Source organism: Dipodomys merriami, unplaced genomic scaffold (assembly GCF_024711535.1).
Source record: "Dipodomys merriami isolate MVZ:Mamm:240054 unplaced genomic scaffold, mDipMer1.0.p SCAF_12, whole genome shotgun sequence".
Classification (NCBI taxonomy): Eukaryota; Metazoa; Chordata; class Mammalia; order Rodentia; family Heteromyidae; genus Dipodomys; species Dipodomys merriami.
The window spans coordinates 617,071-633,667 of record NW_027202493.1 but is presented as its reverse complement, the minus strand read 5'-3'; positions in this window follow the sequence as shown (position 1 = coordinate 633,667).

Below are 16,597 nucleotides of genomic sequence, written 5' to 3'. Positions count from 1 at the left end.
CCGCTGTGTCCTGCTGTGTCCCGCTATGTCCCCTGTGTCCCCGATGTGTCCCACTGTGTCCAGATGTGTCCCGCTGTGTCCAGCTGTTTCCCCCTGTGTCCCCCGCTGTGTCCCCGATGTGTCCCACGTTTCCTGCTGTGTCCCGCTGTGTCCTCGATGTGTCCCCCGCAGTGTCCTGCTGTGTCCCGCTCTGTCCCAGCTGTGTCCCCTCTGTGTCCCGGTGTGTCCCCGCTGTGTCCCCGCTGTGGCCCCCACTGTGTCCCCATTGTGTCCCCGCTGTATCCCGCTGTGTCCCGCTGTGTCCTCCCTGTGTCCCCCGCTGTGTCCCGCTATGTCCCCCGCAGTGTCCCCCGCTGTTTCCCGCTGTGTCCTGCTGTGTCCCCCGCTCTGTCCCGATAAGTCCCCGCTGTGTCCTGCTGTGTCCCAGCTGTGTCCCCGCTGTGTCCCCCGCTGTGTCCCAATGTGTCCCCGCTGTGTCCCCAACTGTGTCTTGCTGTGTCCCCGCTGTGTCCCGCTGTGCCTCCGCTTTGTCCCGCTGTGTGCCGATGTGTCTCGCTGTGTCCCCCGCTGTGTCCTGATGTGTCCCCGCTGTGTCCTTCTGTGTCCAAGCTGTGTCCCCGCTGTGTCCCCCAATGTGTCCCATTGTGTCTCGCTGTGTCCCCCGCTTTGAAACTCGCTGTGTCACGCTATGTCCCACTGTGTCCCTGCTGTGTCCCGCTTTGTCCCACTGTGTCCCGCTGTGTCCTCGCTCTGTCCCCCGCAATGTCCCGCTGTGTCCCGCTGTGTCCCCACTGTGTCACCGCTGTGTTCCACTGTGTCCCGCTGGGTCACCACTGTGTCCCGCTGTGTCCCGCTGTGTCCCCGCTGTTTCCCGCTGTGTCCCCGCTGTGTCCCGCTGTGTCCCGCTGTGTCCCCCGCTGTGTCCCGCTGTGTCCTTGATGTTTCCACCGCTGTGTCCCTCTGTGTCCTCGCTGTGTTCCGCTGTGTCCCGCTGTGTTCTCGCTGTGTCCCCCGCTATGTCCCGCTGTGTCCTTGCTGTGTTCCCCACTGTGTAGCGCTGTGTCCCCAGCTGTGTCCCGCTGTGTCCCTCTGTGTCCTCGCTGTGTTCCCTGCTGTGTCCCCCGCTGTGTCCCCGCTGTATCGCCGCTGTCTCCCGCTGTGTCCTGCTGTGTCCCCGCTGTTTCCCATTGTGTCCACAGCTCTGTACCCCGCTGTGTCCCGCTGTGTCCTCCCTGTGTTTCCCACTGTGTAGCGTTGCGTCCCCCGCTGTATCCCGCTGTGTCCCGCTGTGTACCGCTGTGTCCCCGATGTGTCCCGCTGTGTCCCCGCTGTGTCCCCGCTATGTCCCGCTATGTCCCGCTGTGTCCCTCTTTGTCCCCGCTGTTTTCTGCTGTGTCCCCAGCTCTGTCCCCCGCTGTGTCCGGCTGTGTCACCCTCTGTGTCCCGCTGTGTCCCGCTGTGTCCCCCGATTTGTCCCGCTGTGTCCCCGCACTGTCCCCTCTGTGTCCCGCTGTGTCCCACTGTGTCCCGTGGTTTCACTCTTTGTCCCCCGCTGTGCCCCGCTGAGTCCCGCCGTATACCCCGCTGTGTACAGCCGAGTCACTGCTGTGTTCCGCTGTGTCCCCCGTTGTGTCCCTCTCTGTGTTCCGTTTACTTCACCGATGAGTCCCGCTGTGTCCCGCTGTGTCCCCACTGTGTTCTGCAGTGTTCCGCTGTGTCCCGTGGTGTCCTGATTTGTCCCCCGCTATGTACCCCGTTGAGTCCCCGCTGTGTCCCCGCTGTGTCCCGCTGGGTCCTCCCTGTGTTCCCCGCTGTGTCCCGATCCGTCCCCCACTGTGTCTCCCGCTTTGTCCCCACTGTGTCCCGCTGTGTCCCACTGTGTCCTGCTGTGTCCCACTCTGTGTCCCGTTGTGTCCCCAGCTGTGTACACCGCTGAGTCCCCCTGTGTCCCCGCTGTGTCCCGCTGTGTCCCGCTGTGTCGCGCTGTGTCCCACGCTTTGTCCCGCTGTGTCCTGCTATGTCCCGCTGTGTCCCGCTGTGACCCCGCTGTGTCCCAGCTGTGTCCCCGCTATGTCCCCCGCTGTGTCCCGCTGTGCTCCCCGCTGTGTCCCCGCTGTGTCTCTCGCTGTGTCCCACTGTGTTCCCGCTGTGTCCTGCTGTGTCCCGCTGTGTTCCCGCTGTGTCCCGCTCTGTCCCGCTCTGTCCCACTCTGTGTCCCGTTGTGTCCCCAGCTGTGTACACCGCTATGTCCCGCTGTGTCCCACGCTTTGTCCCGCTGTGACCCCGCTGTATCCCGCTGTGTCCCAGCTGCGTTCCCGCTGTGTCTCTCAATGTGTCCCACTGTGTCCCCGCTGTGTCCCGCTGTGTCCCGCTGTGACCCCGCTGGGTCCCCCGCTGTGTCCCGCTGGGTCCCTCTCTGTCCCCTGCTTTGTCCCGCTGTGTCCCCACAGTGTCACTGCTGTGTCCCCCTGTTTCCCGCTGTGTCCCGTGGTGTCCAGCTTTGTCCCCCACTGTGTCCCCCGCTGAGTCCCCTCTGTGTCCTCGCTGTGTCCCGCTCTGTCATCGCTGTGTCCGTGGCTGTCCCCCGCTTTGTCCCCCGCTGTGTCCCGCTGTGTCCCCCGCTGTGTCCCGCTGTGTCCTCGCTGTTTCCCCCGCTTTGTTCCCCGCTGTGTAGTGCTGTGTCCCCGCAGTATACCCACTGTGTTCCGCTGTGTTCCACTGTGTCCCGTGGTCTCCTGCTTTGTCCCCTGCTATGTCCCCCGCTGAGTCCCCGCTGTGTGCCCGCTGTGTCCCGCTGGGTCCTCACTGTGTCCCCCGCTGTGTCCCGCTCTGTCCCCCGCTGTGTCCCGCTGTGTCCCCCGCTGTGTCACGCTGTGACCCCGCTGTGTCCCGCTGTGTCCCAGCTGTGTCCCCGCTATGTCCCCTGCTGTGTCCCGCTGTGCTCCCCGCTGTGTCCCCCCTGTGTCTCTCGCTGTGTCCCACTGTGTCCCCGCTGTGTTGCTGTGTCCCGCTGTGTCCTCGCTGTGTCCCCACTGTGTCACGCTGTGTCCCCGCTGCGTCCCACTGTGTCCCCGCTGTGTCCTGATGTAGCCCCGCTGTGTCCCCTCTGTGTACCCTTCTGTGTCCCCCGCTGTGTCCCTACTGTGTCCCACGCTGTGTCTCTCAATGTGTCCTGCTGTGTCCCCGCTGTGTCCCACTGTGTCCCCCGCTGTGTCCCGCTGTGTCCCGCTCTGTCCTCGCTGTTTCCCACGCTTTGTTCCCCGCTGTGTAGTGCTGTGTCCCCGCAGTGTACCCACTGTGTTCCGCTGTGTTCCGCTGTGTCCCGTGGTGTCCTGCTTTGTCCCCCGCTATGTCCACCGCTGAGTCACCGCTGTGTCCCCCCGTGTCCCGCTGGGTCCTCACTGTGTCCCCCGCTGTGTCCCGCTCTGTCCCCCGCTGTTTCTCCCACTTTGTCCCCACTGTGGACCGCTGTGTCCCGCTGTGTCCCGTTGTGTCCCACTCTGTGTCCCGTTGTGTCCCCAGCTGTGTACACTGCTGTGTCCCGCTGTGTCCCCGCTGTGTCCCGCTGTGTCCCAGCTGTGTCCCCGCTATGTCCCCTGCTGTGTCCCGCTGTGCTCCCCGCTGTGTCCCAGCTGTGTCTCTCGCTGTGTCCCACTGTTCCCCGCTGTGTCCCGCTGTGTCCCGCTGTGTCCTCGTTGTGTCCCCGCTGTGTCCCGCTGTGTACCGCTGTTTCCCCGCTGTGTCCCACTGTGTCCCCGCTGTGTCCAGATGTAGCCCCGCTGTGTCCCCACTGTGTCCCCTTCTGTGTCCCCTGCTGTGTCCCAGCTGTGTCCCCCGCTGTGTCCCTGCTGTGTCCCAAGCTGTGTCTCTCGCTGTGTACAGCTGTGTCCCCGCTGTGTCCCACTGTGTCCCGCTGTGTCCCCGCTGTGTCCCCTCTGTGTCCCGTTGTGACCCGCTGTGTCCCCGCTGTGTCCCGCTGTGTCCCCGCTGTGTCCTGCTGTATAACCCTGTGTCCCCACTGTGTCCCCAACTGTGTCCCCCTCTGTGTCCCGCTGTGTCCCGCTGTGTCCTCGCTGTGTCCCCCACTGTGTCCCGCTCTGTCACCAATGTGTCCCCCGCTATGTCCTCACTGTGTCCCACTGTGTCCCCCGCTGTGTCCCGCTGTGTCCCGCTGTGTCCTCTCTGTGTTTCCCGCTGTGTAGCGCTGTGTCCCCCGCTGTGTCCCGCTGTGTCCGGCTGTGTCCCCGATTTGTCACACAGTGTCCCGTGGTGTCCCCGCTGTGTCCCCGCTGTGTCAAGCTGTATACCCTGCTGTGTCCAGCTGAGTCCCCGCTGTAACCCCCTGTGTCCCCTGCTATGTCCCGCTGTGTCCCCGCAGTGTCCCCACTGTGTTCTGCTGTGTTCCGCTGTGTCCCGTGGTGTCCTGCTTTGTCCCCCGCTATGTCCCAGGCTGAGTCCCCGCTGTGTCCCCGCTGTGTCCTGCTGGGTCCTCCCTGTGTCCCCCGCTGTGTCCCGCTCTGTCCCCCACTGTGTCTCCTGCTTTGTCCCCACTGTGTCCCGCGGTGTCCCGCTGTGTCCCACTCTGTGTCCCGTTGTGTCACCAGCTGTGTACACCGCTATGTCCCGCTGTGTCCCCACTGTGTCCCGCTGTGTCCCGCTGTATCCCACTGTGTCCCACGCTTTGTCCCGCTGTGTCCTGCTATGTCCCTCTGTGTCCCCCGCTGTGTCCCGCTGTGACCCCGCTGTGTCCCGCTGTGTCCCAGCTGTGTCCCCGCTGTGTCTCTCACTGTGTCCCACTGTGTCCCTGCTGTGTCCCGCTGTGTCCCGCTGTGACCCCGCTGGGTCCCCCGCTGTGTCCCGCTGGGTCCCGCTCTGTCCCCTGCTTTGTCCCGCTGTGTCCCCGAAGTGTCACTGCTGTGTCCCCCTGTATCCCGCTTTTTCCCGTGGTGTCCAGCTTTGTCCCCCGCTGTGTCCCCCGCTGAGTCCCCTCTGTGTCCTCGCTGTGTCCCGCTGTGTCTTTGCTGTGTCCTCGGCTGTCCCCGGCTTTGTCCCCGCTGTGTCCCGCTGTGTCCCCCACTGTGTCCTCGGTGTTTCCCGCGCTGTGTTCCCCGCTGTGTAGTACTGTATCCCACAGTGTACCCACTGTGTTCCGCTGTGTTCTGCTGTGTTCCTTGGTGTCCTGCTTTGTCCCCCGCTATGTCCACCACTGAGTGCCCGCTGTGTCCCCGCTGTGTCCCGCTTGGTCCTCACTGTGTCCCCCGCTGTGTCCCGCTCTGTCCCCCGCTGTCTCCCACTTTGTCCCCACTGTGTCCCGCTGTGTCCCGCTGTGTCCCTCTGTGTCCCCCACTGTGTCCTGTTATGTCCCCGCTGTGTCCTGCTTTGTCCCCGCTGTGTCCCACTGTGTCCCGTTGTGTCCCGCTGTGTCCCCGCTGTGTCCCCCTGTGTCCCTGCTCTGTCCCAGCTATGTCCCCCGCTGTGTCCCCTGCTGAGTCCCCGCTGTGTCCCCGCTGTGTCCCGCTGTGTCCCCGCAGTGTCCCACTGTGTCCCGCTGTGTCCCCGCTGTGTCCCCGCTGTGTCCCGCTGTGACCCGCTGTGTCCCCGCTCTATCCCGCTGTGTCCTCGCTGTGTCCCCCGCTGTGTCCCGCTGTGTCCCCACTGTGTTCCCCGCTATGTCCACGCTGTGTCCCACTGTTTCCCCCGCTGTGTTCCGCTGTGTCCTCGCTGTGTTCCCCGCTGTGTAGCGCTGTGTCCCCCGCTGTGTCCCGCTGTGTCCCGCTGTGTCCCCTGCTTTGTCCCGTTGTGTCCCCGCAGTGTCACTGCTGTGTCCCCCTGTTTCCCGCCGTGTCCCGTGGTGTCCAGCTTTGTCCCCCGCTATGTCCCCTGCTGAGTCCCCTCTGTGTCCTCGCTGTGTCCCGCTGTGTATTTGCTGTGTCCGCGGCTGTCCCCCGCTTTGTCCCCCGCTGTGTCCCGCTGTGTCCCGCTGTTTCCCCCGCTGTGTCCCGCTGTGTCCCGCTTTGTCCTCGCTGTTTCCCCCGCTGTGTTCCCCGCTGTGTAGTGCTGTGTCCCCTGCTGTGTCCCGCTGTGTCCCGCTGTGTCCTCGCTTTGTCCCCCGCTGTGTCCCTCGCTGTGTTCCCGCTGTGTCTCCGCTGTGTCCAGCTGTTTCCAGCTGTGTCCTCGCTGTGTGCCCCGCTGTGTCCCCCGCTGTGTCCCGCTGTGTCCCGCTGTGTCCACGATGTGTCACACAGTGTCCCGCTGTGTCCCCGCTGTGTCCCCCCTCTGTCACGCTGTATACCCCGCTGTGTCCCCCGCTGTGTCCTGCTGTGTCACCAGCAGTGTCCCCGCTGTGTCCCACTGTGTCCCCGCTGTGGCCTGATGTGGCCCCGCTGTGTTCCAGCTGTGTCCCCTTCTGTGTCCCCCCTGTGTCCCCGCTGTGTCCCACGCTGTGTCTCTCGCTGTGTCCTGCTGTGTCCCCGTTGTGTCCCACTGTGTCCCGCTGTGTCCCCGCTGTGTCCCCGCTATGTCCCGCTGTGACCCGCTGGGTCCCGCTGTGTCCCCTGCTTTGTCCCACTGTATCCCCGCAGTGTCACTGCTGTGTCCCCCTGTGTTCCGCTGTGTACCGTGGTGTCCAGCTTTGTCCCCCGCTGTGTCCCCCGCTGAGTCCCCTCTGTGTCCTTGCTGTGTCCCGCTGTGTCTTCGCTGTGTCCCCCGCTGTCCCCCGCTTTGTCCCCCGCTGTGTCCCGCTGTGTCCCTCTGTGTCCAAGCTCTGTCCCCCTCTGTGTCCCCCGCTGTGTTCCGCTGTGTCCCCGCTGTGTGCTCGTTGTGTCCCGCTGTGTACCCCGCTGTTTCCCGCTGTGTCCCCGCTGTGTCCCCCTGTGTCTCCCACTCTGTCCCCCACTGTGTCCCTCTCTGTCCCCCGCTGTGACCCTCTGTGTCCCGCTGTGTTCCCCGCTCTGTCCCCCGCTGTGTCCCTCTGTGTCCCCCTCTCTGTCCCCGCTGTGTCCCGCTCTGTCCCCCGCTGTGTCCCTCTGTGTCTCGCTGTGTATCACGCTGTGTCCCGCTGTGTCCCTACAGTGTCCCCGCTCTGTTCCGCTGTGTCCTGCTGTGTTCCGTGGTCTCCCACTTTGTCCCCCGCTGTGTCCCCTCTGTGTCCCGCTGTGTCCCCCGCTTTGTCCCGCTGTGTCCCGCTGTATCCCCGCTGTGTCCCGCAGTGTCCCCGCTGTGTCCCGCTGTGTCCCGCTGTGTCCCGTGGTGTCCCGCTTTGTCCCCCGCTGTGTCCCCTGCTGAGTTCCGCTGTGTCCCCTCTGTGTCCCGCTGTATCCTCGCTTGTCCCCCGCTGTGTTTCGCTCTGTCCCCCGCTGTGTCCCCCGCTTTGTTCCGCCTTGTCCAGCTTTGTCTCCCACTGTGTCCCGTTGTGTCCCCAGCTTTGTAACCCGCTGTGTCCCGCTGTGTCCCCGCTGTATCGACGCTGTGTCCCGATGTGTCCCGATGTGTCCCGATGTGTCCTCGTTGTGTTCCCCGTTGTGTCCCTCTCTGTCCCCTGCTGTGTCCCCGGCTGTGTCCCGCTGTGTCCCCTGCTGTGTCCCACTGTGTCCTGCTGTGTCCCCCGCTGTGTCCCTGCCTTGTCCCCGCTGTGTACCTCTTTGTCCTTCTGTGTCCTCGCTGTGTCTCCCGCAGTGTCCCGCTGTGTCCTTGCTGTGTCCCTCGCTGTATCCCGCTGTGTCCCCCGCTGTGTCCCGCTGTGTCCCGCTCCATCCTCGCTGTGTCCCCCGCTTTCTCCCCGCTGAGTACCGATGTGTCCCGCTGTGTCCCACTGTGTCCCCCGCCGTGTCCTGTTGTGTCCCCAGCTGTGTCTCTCGCTGTGTCCCGCTGTGTCCTCGCTGTTTCGACGCTGTGTCTCGCTGTGTCCTGCTGGGTAATCGCATTGTCCCCCGCTGTGTCCCGCTGTGTCCCCCACTGTATCCCGCTGTGTACCCACTATGTCCCACGCTGTGTCCCGCTGTGTACCCGCTGTGTCGCGCTGTGTCCCCCGCTGTGTCCCGCTGTGGCCCGCTGTGTCCTCCGCTGTACCCTGCTGTGTCACCGCTGTGTCCCATTGTGTCCCGCTGTGTCCCACTGTGTCCCCCGCTGTGTCCCCCGCTGTGTCTCCGCTGTGTCCCTCGCTGTGTCCCGCTGTGTCCCTAGCGCTGTCCCCAGCTGTGTCACCCTGTGGCCCCCGCGGTGTCCCGCTCTGTCCCGCTGTGTCCCCGCTGTGTCCCCACTGTGTCCTGCTGTGTCCACCTCTGTGTCCCGCTGTGTCCTTCTGTTTTCCCCGCTGTGTTCCCCGTTGTGTCCTGCTGTGTCCCCGCTGTTCCCCGCTGTGTCCCCGCTGTGTAATGCTGTGTCCCGCTGTGTCGCCGCTGTGTCCCACCTGTGTCCCGCTGTGTCCTGCTGTGTTCCCCGCTGTGTCCCCCGCTGTGTCTCCACTGTGTCCCTGCTGTGTCCCGCTGTGTCCCCCACTGTATCCCCGCTGTTTCGCCCCCCTGTGTCCCGATGTGTCATCGCGCTGTCCCTCGCTGTGTCCTGCTGTGTCCCCGCTGTGTCCCGCTGTGTCCCCGCTGTGTCCCGCTTTGTACCCGCTGTGTCCCATTGTGTCCCCCGCTGTCTCCCCGCTGTGTCCCGCTGTGTCCCCACGCTGTCCCCTGTTGTGTCCCTGCTGTGTCCCCAGCTGTGTCCCGGTGTGTCCCTGCTTTGTCCCACGCTATGTACCCGCTGTGTCCCCGCTGTGTCCGGCTGTGTCCCCCGCTGTGTCCCGCTGTTTCCCCGATGTCCCCCGCTGTGTCCCCCGCTGTGTCTCGCAGTTTGCCGCTGTGTGCTCGTTGTTTTCCCCGCTGTGTCCCCCTCTGTGTCCCACTGTGTCCCGCTGTGTCCCGCTGTGTCCCCTGTGTCCCCGCTGTGTCCCTCTGTGTCCCCGCTCTGTCCCACGCTGGATCCCGCGGTGTCCTCAGCTGTGTCCCGCTGTGTCCCATGCTGTGTCCCGCTGTGTCCCCTCTGTGTCCCCTGCTGTGTCCCGCTGTGTCCCTGCTGTGTCCCGCTCTGTCCAACGCTGTGTCCCGCTGAGTCCCCCGCTGTGTCCCTGGCTGTGTCCCGCTGTGTCACCAGCGGTGTCCCCGCTGAGTCCCACTGTGTCCCGCTGTGTTCTCTCTCTGTCCCCCGCTGTGTCCCCGTTGTGTCCCCGCTGTATCGCGCTGTGTCCCGCTGTGCTCTCTCTGTGTCCCCTGCTATGTCCCGCTATGTCTCCCGCAGTGTCCCCCGCTGTGTCCCGCTGTGTCCCACGCTGTGTCCCGTTGTGTCCCGCTGTGTCCTCTGCTGTTTCCCCGCTGTGTCCTCGCTGTGTCCCTGCTGTGTCCCCCTATGTGTCTCACAGTGTTCCGCTTTGTCCCGTTCTGTCCCCCGCTGTGTCCCCCGCTGTATCCCGCTGTGTCCCACGCTGTGTCTCGCAGTGTGCCGCTGTTTCCTCGCTCTGTCCCCCGCTGTGTCCCGCTGTGTCCCCGCTGTGTCCCCCTCTGTGTCCCGCTGTGTCCCGCTGTGTCCCGCCGTGTCCCCTGTGTCCCCGCTGTGTCCCGCTGTGTCCCGCTGTATCCCGCTGTGTCCGCTGTGTCCTCGCTGTGTCCCAACTGTGTCCTGCCATGTATCCCGCTGTGTCAAGCTGTGTCCCCCGATGTGTCCTGCTGTGTCCCGCTGTGTCCCACGTTGTTTCCTGCTGTGTCCCCGCTGTGTCCCCACTGTGTCCCGCTGTGTCCCCCTGTGTCCTCGCTGTGTCCCCCGCAGTGTCCCGCTCTGTCCCCCGCTGTGTCTCCCACTGTATCTCACTGTGTCCCCCGCTGTGTCCCGCTGTGTCCCCCGCTGTGTCCCGCTGTGTCCCCCCCTGTGCCCCGATGTGTCCCCGCTGTGTCCTGCTGTGTCATAGCTGTGTCCCCGTTATATCCCTCGCTGTGTCTCGATGTGTCCCCGCTGTTTCCCCCGCTGTATCCCGCAGTGTCCCCGCTGTGTCCCCCGCTGTGTCCCCCGCTGGATCCCACTGTGTCTTCTGCTGTGTCCCCGCTGTGTCCTCGCTTTGTCCCCGCGGTGTCCCGCTCTGTATCCCGCTGTGTTCCTGCTGTGTCCCGATGTGTTCCCCGCTGTGTCCCCCGCTGTGTCCCCCGCTGTGTCCCGCGCTGTGTCCAAGATGTGTCCTGCTGGGTCCCCGCTGTGTCCCGCTGTGTCCCCACTGTGTCTCCGCTGTGTCCGACAGTGTCCCCGCTGTTTCCCCGCTGTGTCCCCGCTGTGGCCCACGCTGTGTCTCGCTGAGTCCACTGATGTGTCTCGCAGTGTCCCGCTTTGTCCCGCTCTGTCCCCTGCGGTGTCCCCCGCTGTGTACTGCTGTGTCTACCGCTGTGTCCCGCTGTGTCCTCGCTGGGTCCCCGCTGGGTCCCGATGTGTCCCGCTGTGTCCCAGCTGTGTCCCCTCTGTGTCCCCCGCTGTGTCCCTATGTGTTCCCGCTCTGTCCCCCTCTGTGTCTCGCTGTGTCCCCCGCTGTGTCCCGCTGTGTCCCCCGCTGTGTCCCGCAGTGTGCCGCTGTGTCCCCCTGTGTCTCCCTCTGTGTCCCGATGTGTCCCCGCTGTGTCCTGCTTTGTCCAAGCTCTGTCCCCGCTGTGTCCCCCGCTGTGTCCCGCTGTGTCCCTGCTGTGTCCCCCGCTCTGTCCCCAGCTGGTTCCCGCTGTCTCCTCCGCTGTGTCCCGCTGTGTCCCACGCTGTGTTCCGCTAGTTCACCGCAGTGTCCTCGCTGTGTTCCCGCTGTGTTCCACTGTGTCCCGTTGTGTCCCGCTGTGTCCTCGCTGTGTCCCCCACAGTGTCCCGCTGTATCCCGCTGTTTCTCCCTGTGTCCCCGCTGTGTCCCGCTGTGTCCCCCGCTGTGTCCAGTTGAGTCCCCCGCTGTGTCTCTGCTGTGTCCCATGCTGTGTCCCGCTGTGTTCCCTCTGTGTCCCCCGCTGTGTCCCGCTGGGTCCCCGCTGTGTCCAGCTGTGTCCCACGCTGTGTCCCGCTGAGTCCCCCGCTGTGTCTCCGCTGTGTCCCCGCTGTCTCCCGCTGTGACCCCCCTTGTGTCCCGCTGTGTCCCGCTGTGTCCCCTGCTGTGTTCCCCGCTGTGTCCTGCTGTGTCCCGCTATGTCCCTCTGTGTCCCGCTGTGTCCTCTCTGTGTCCCCGCAGTGTCACCCGCTGTGTCCCCCGCTGTGTCCCGCTGTGTTCTCTCTGTGTCCTCCGCTGTGTCTCGCTATGTCCCCCGCAGTGTCCCCCGCTGTGTCCCGCTGTTTCCCACGCTGTGACCCACTGTGTCCCGCTGTGTCCCCCGCTGTGTTCCCGCTGTGTCCCACTGTGTCCCGCTGTGTCCGGCTGTGTCCTTGCTGTGTCCCCCGCAGTGTCCCGCAGTGTCCCGCTGTGTCCCGCTGTGTCCCTCTGTGTCCCCGCTGTGTCCCCGCTGTGGCCCACGCTGTGTCCCGCTGTGTCCACCGATGTGTCTCGCAGTGTCCCGCTTTTTCCCGCTCTGTCCCCCGCTGTGTCCCCCGCTGTGTCCCGCTGTGTCTCCCGCTGTGTCCCGCTGTGTCCCGCTGTGTCCCCAGCTGTGTACCACTATGTCCCCCACTATGTCCCGCTGTGTCCCCCGCTGTGACCTGCTGTGTCATAGCTGTGTCCCCGTTGTGTCCCTCGCTCTGTCTCGATGTGTCCCCGCTGTTTCCCCCGCTGTATCCCGCAGTGTCCCCGCTGTGTCCTCCGCTGTGTCCCCCGCTGGATCCCACTGTGTCTTCTGCTGTGTCCGTGCTGTGTGCTCGCTGTGTCCCCGCTGTGTCCCACTCTGTATCCCACTGTGTCCAGCTGTGTCGCCGCTTTGTCCCGATGTGTTCCCCGCTGTGTCCCCCGCTGTGTCCCCGGCTGTGTCCCGCGCTGTGTCCAAGATGTGTCCTGCTGTGTCCCCGCTGTGTCCTGCTGTGTCCCAGCTGTGTCTCGCTGTGTCCCCCAATGTGTCTCACAGGGTCCCGTTTTGTTCCGCTCTGTCCCCCGCTGTGTCCAAGATGTGTCCTGCTGTGTCCCCGCTGTGTCCCGCTCTGTATCCCTCTATGTCCAGCTGTGTACCCCCTGTGTCCCAATGTGTTCCCCGCTGTGTCCCACGCTGTGTCCCCCTCTGTGACCCCCGTTGTGTCCCGCTGTATCCCGCTGTATCCCCTGCTGTGTTCTGTGCTGTGTCCCGCTGTGTCCCCCACTGTGTCCCGCTGTGTCCCTGCTGTGTCCCGCTGTGTCCCCGCTGTGTCCCACTGTGTCCCGCTGTGTCCCCGCTGTGTCCTGCTGTGTCCCGCTGTGTCCCCGCTGTGTCCCGCTGTGTCCCCGCTGTGACCCGCTGTGTCCCCCGCTGTGTCCCCTCGGTGTCCCGCTGTGTCCTCACTGTGTTCCACTGTGTCCCACTGTGTTCTCGCTGTGTCCCCCGCTGTGTCCCGCTGTGTCCTCTCTGTGTTCCCCGCTGAGTAGCGCTTTGTCCCCCGCTGTGTCCCGCTGTGTCCCACTGTGTCCTCGCTGTGTCCCCGCTGTGTCCCCCGCTGTGTCCCCGCTGTGTCTCCGCTGTGTCCCGCTGTGTCCTGCTGTGTCCACGATGTGTCACGCAGTGTCCTGCTGTGTCTCCGCTGTTTCCCTTTGTGTCCCCAGCTGTGTACCCCGCTGTGTCCCGCTGTGTCCCCGCTGTGTCTCCGCTGTGTCCCGCTGTGTCCTGCTGTGTCCCCGATGTGTCACACAGTGTCCCGCTGTGTCACGCTGTATACCACGCTGTGTCCAGCTGAGTCCCCGCTGTGTCCCTCTGTGTCCCCTGCTTTGTCTCCCGATGTGTTCCGTTGTGTTCAACGATGAGTCCCGCTGTGTCCCGCTGTGTCCCCCGCTGTGTCCCGCTGTGTCCCCACAGTGTCCCCACAGTGTTCCGCTGTGTTCCGCTGTGTCCCGTGGTGTCCTGCTTTGTCCCCCGCTATGTCCCCCGCTGAGTCCCCGCTGTGTCCCCGCTGTGTCCCCGCTGTGTCCCCGCTGTGTCCCGCTCTGTCCCCCGATGTGTCTCCCGCTTTGTCCCCACTGTGTCCCGCTGTGTCCCGCTGTGTCCCATTCTGCGTCCCGTTGTGTCCCCAGCTGTGTACACCGCTGTGTCCCGCTGTGTCCCCGCTGTGTCCCACTGTGTCCCACTGTATCCCGCTGTGTCCCACGCTTTGTGTAGCTGTGTCCTGCTGTGTCCTGCTGTGTCCCCCGCTGTGTCCTGCTGTGACCCCGCTGTGTCCCGCAGTGTCCCAGCTCTGTCCCGCTCTGTCCCTCGCTGTGTCCCGCTGTGTCCGGCCCTGTCCCCGCTGTGTCCCACTGTTTCCCCGCTGTGTCCCGATGTGGCCCCGCTGTGTTCCAGCTGTGTCCCCTTCTGTGTCCCCCACTGTGTCCCCGCTGTGTCCCACGCTGTGTCTCTCGCTGTGTCCTGCTGTGTCCCCGTTGTGTCCCACTGTGTCCTGCTGTGTCCCCACTGTGTCCCCGCTATGTCCCGCTGTGACCCGCTGTGTCCCGCTGTGTCCCCAGCTTTGTCCCGCTGTATCCCCGCAGTGTCACTGCTGTGTCCCCCTGTGTTCCGCTGTGTCCTGTGGTGTCCAGCTTTGTCCCCCGCTGTGTCCCCCGCTGAGTCCCCTCTGTGTCCTCGCTGTGTCCTGCTGTGTCTTCGCTGTGTCCCCCGCTGTCCCCCGCTTTGTCCCCCGCTGTGTCCCACTGTGTCCCGCTGTGTCCTCGCTCTGTCCCCCGCTGTGTCCCCCGCTGTGTCCCGCTGTGTCCCCGCTGTGTGCTCGTTGTGTCCCGCTGTGTACCCCGCTGTTTCCCGCTGTGTCCCCGCTGTGTCCCCCTGTGTCTCCCACTCTGTCCCCCACTGTGTCCCTCTCTGTCCCCCGCTGTGTCCCTCTGTGTCCCGCTGTGTCCCCCGCTCTGTCCCCCGCTGTGTCCCTCTGTGTCCCGCTGTGTATCACGCTGTGTCCCGCTGTGTCCCTACAGTGTCCCCGCTGTGTTCCGCTGTGTCCTGCTGTGTTCCGTGGTGTCCCGCTTTGTCCCCGGCTGTGTCCCCTCTGTGTACCTCTGTGTCCCCTGCTTTGTCCCGCTGTGTCCCGCTGTATCCCCGCTGTGTCCCGCAGTGTCCCCACTGTGTCCCGCTGTGTCCGGTGGTGTCCCGCTTTGTCCCCCGCTGTGTCCCCTGCTGAGTTCCGCTGTGTCCCCGCTGTGTCTCGCTGTATCCGCGCTTGTCCCCCGCTGTGTTTCGCTCTGTCCCCGCTTTCCTCTCTGTTCCCTGCTGAGTAGCGCTTTGTCCCCCGCTGTGTCCCGCTGTGTCCTGCTGTGTCCTCGCTGTGTCCCCCGCTGTGTCTCCGCTGTGTCCCCCGCTGTGTCCCGCTGTGTCCCGTTGATTCCCCGGTGTGTCCCCCACTGTGTCCCCGCTGTGTCTCCGCTGTGTCCCGCTGTGTCCTGCTGTGTCCACGATGTGTCACGCAGTGTCCTGCTGTGTCTCCGCTGTTTCCCTTTGTGTCCCCAGCTGTGTACCCCACTGTGTCCCGCTGTGTCCCCGCTGTGTCTCCGCTGTGTCCCGCTGTGTCCTGCTGTGTCCCCGATGTGTCACACAGTGTCCCGCTGTGTCACGCTGTATACCACGCTGTGTCCAGCTGAGTCCCCGCTGTGTCCCTCTGTGTCCCCCGCTTTGTCTCCCACTGTGTTCCGTTGTGTTCAACGATGAGTCCCGCTGTGTCCCGCTGTGTCCCCCGCTGTGTCCCGCTGTGTCCCCACAGTGTCCCCACTGTGTTCCACTGTGTTCCGCTGTGTCCCGTGGTGTCCTGCTGTGTCCCCCGCTATGTCCCCCGCTGAGTCCCCGCTGTGTCCCCGCTGTGTCCCCGCTGTGTCCCACTCTGTCCCCCGCTGTGTCTCCCGCTTTGTCCCCACTGTGTCCCGCTGTGTCCCACTTTGTCCTGCTGTGTCCCACTCTCTGTCCCGTTGTGTCCCCAGCTGTGTACACCGCTGTGTTGCGCTGTGTCCTGCTGTGTCCCCTGCAGTGTCGCACTGTGTCGCGCTGTGTCCCTGCTGTGTCATTCTGTGACCCGCTCTGTCCCCGCTGTGTCCAGCTGTGTCCCGCTTTGTCCCCGCTGTTTCCCGCTGTGTCACCCACTGTGTCGTGCTGTGTCCCCCACTGTGTCCAGCTGTGTCCCCTCTGTATCCCCGCTGTGTCCCACTGTATCCTCGCTGTGTTCCCCGCTCTCTCCCGCTTTGTCCCTGGCTGTATCCCGCTGTGTCCACTGTGTCCTCGCTGTGTCCCCCCCTGTGTCCCGCTGTGACCCCGCTTTGTCCCGCTGTGTCCCAGCTGTGTTCGTGCTATGTTCCCCACTGTGTCCTGCTGTGCTCCCCGCTGTGTGCCTGCTGTGTCCTGCTGTGTCCCCCGCTGTGTCCCCCGCTGTGTCCTGCTGTGTCCCGCTGTGTCCCCGCTGTGTCCTGCTTTGTCCCCACTGTGTCTCACTGTGTCCCGCTGTGTCCTCGCTGTGTCCCGCTGTGTCCCCGCTGTGTCCCCGCTGTGACCCGCTGTGTCCCGCTGTGTCCCCTGCTGTGTCCCGCTGTGTCCCGCTGTGTCCTCGCTGTTTCCCCCGCTGTGTCTCGCTGTGTCCCCCGCTTTGTCCCCTCGGTGTCACGCTGTGTCCTCGCTGTGTTCCACTGTGTCCCACTGTGTTCTCGCTGTGTCCCCCGCTGTGTCTCGCTGTGTCCTCGCTGTGTTCCCCGCTGTGTAGCGCTGTGTCCCCCGCTGTGTCCCGCTGTGTCCCGCTGTGTCCTCGTTGTGTCCCCGCTTGTCCCCCGCTGTGTCCCCCGCTGTGTCTCCGCTGTGCCCCGCTGTGTCCTGCTGTGGCCACGATGTGTCACGCAGTGTACTGCTGTGTCTGTGCTGTTTCCCTTTGTTTCCCCAGCTGTGTACCCCACTGTGTCCTTGCTGTGTCTCTCGCTGTGTCCCGCTGTGTCCTTGCTGTGTTCCCTGCTGTGTAGCGCTGTGACCCCCGCTGTGTCCCGCTGTGTCCCGCTGTGTCCTCGCTGTGTCCCCCGCGGTTTCCCCCGCTGTGTCCCCGCTGTGTCCCTCTGTGTCCCCCGCTGTTTCCTGCTGTGACCCCGCTGTGTCCTGCTGTGTCCCAGCTCTGTCCCCGCTCTGTCCCCCGCTGTGTCCCGCTGTGCTCCCCGCTGTGTCCTCGCTGTGTCTCTCGCTGTGTCCCGCTGTGTCCCCGCTGTGTCCCGCTATGTCCCGCTGTGTCCCGACTGTGTCCCCGCTGGGTCCCGCTGTGTCCCCGCTGTGTCCCGCAGTGTCCCGCTGTGTCCCCGCTATCCCACTGTGTCACCGCTGTGTCCCTATGTGGCCCTGCTGTGTCCCCGATGTGTCCCATGCTGTGTCCCCCACTGTGTCCCCGCTTTGTCCCCTGCTGTGTCTCTTGCTGTGTCCTGCTGTGTCCCCGCTGTGTCCCACTGTGTCCCGCTGTGTCCCTGCTGTGTCCCCGCTGTGTCCCACTGTGTTCCGCT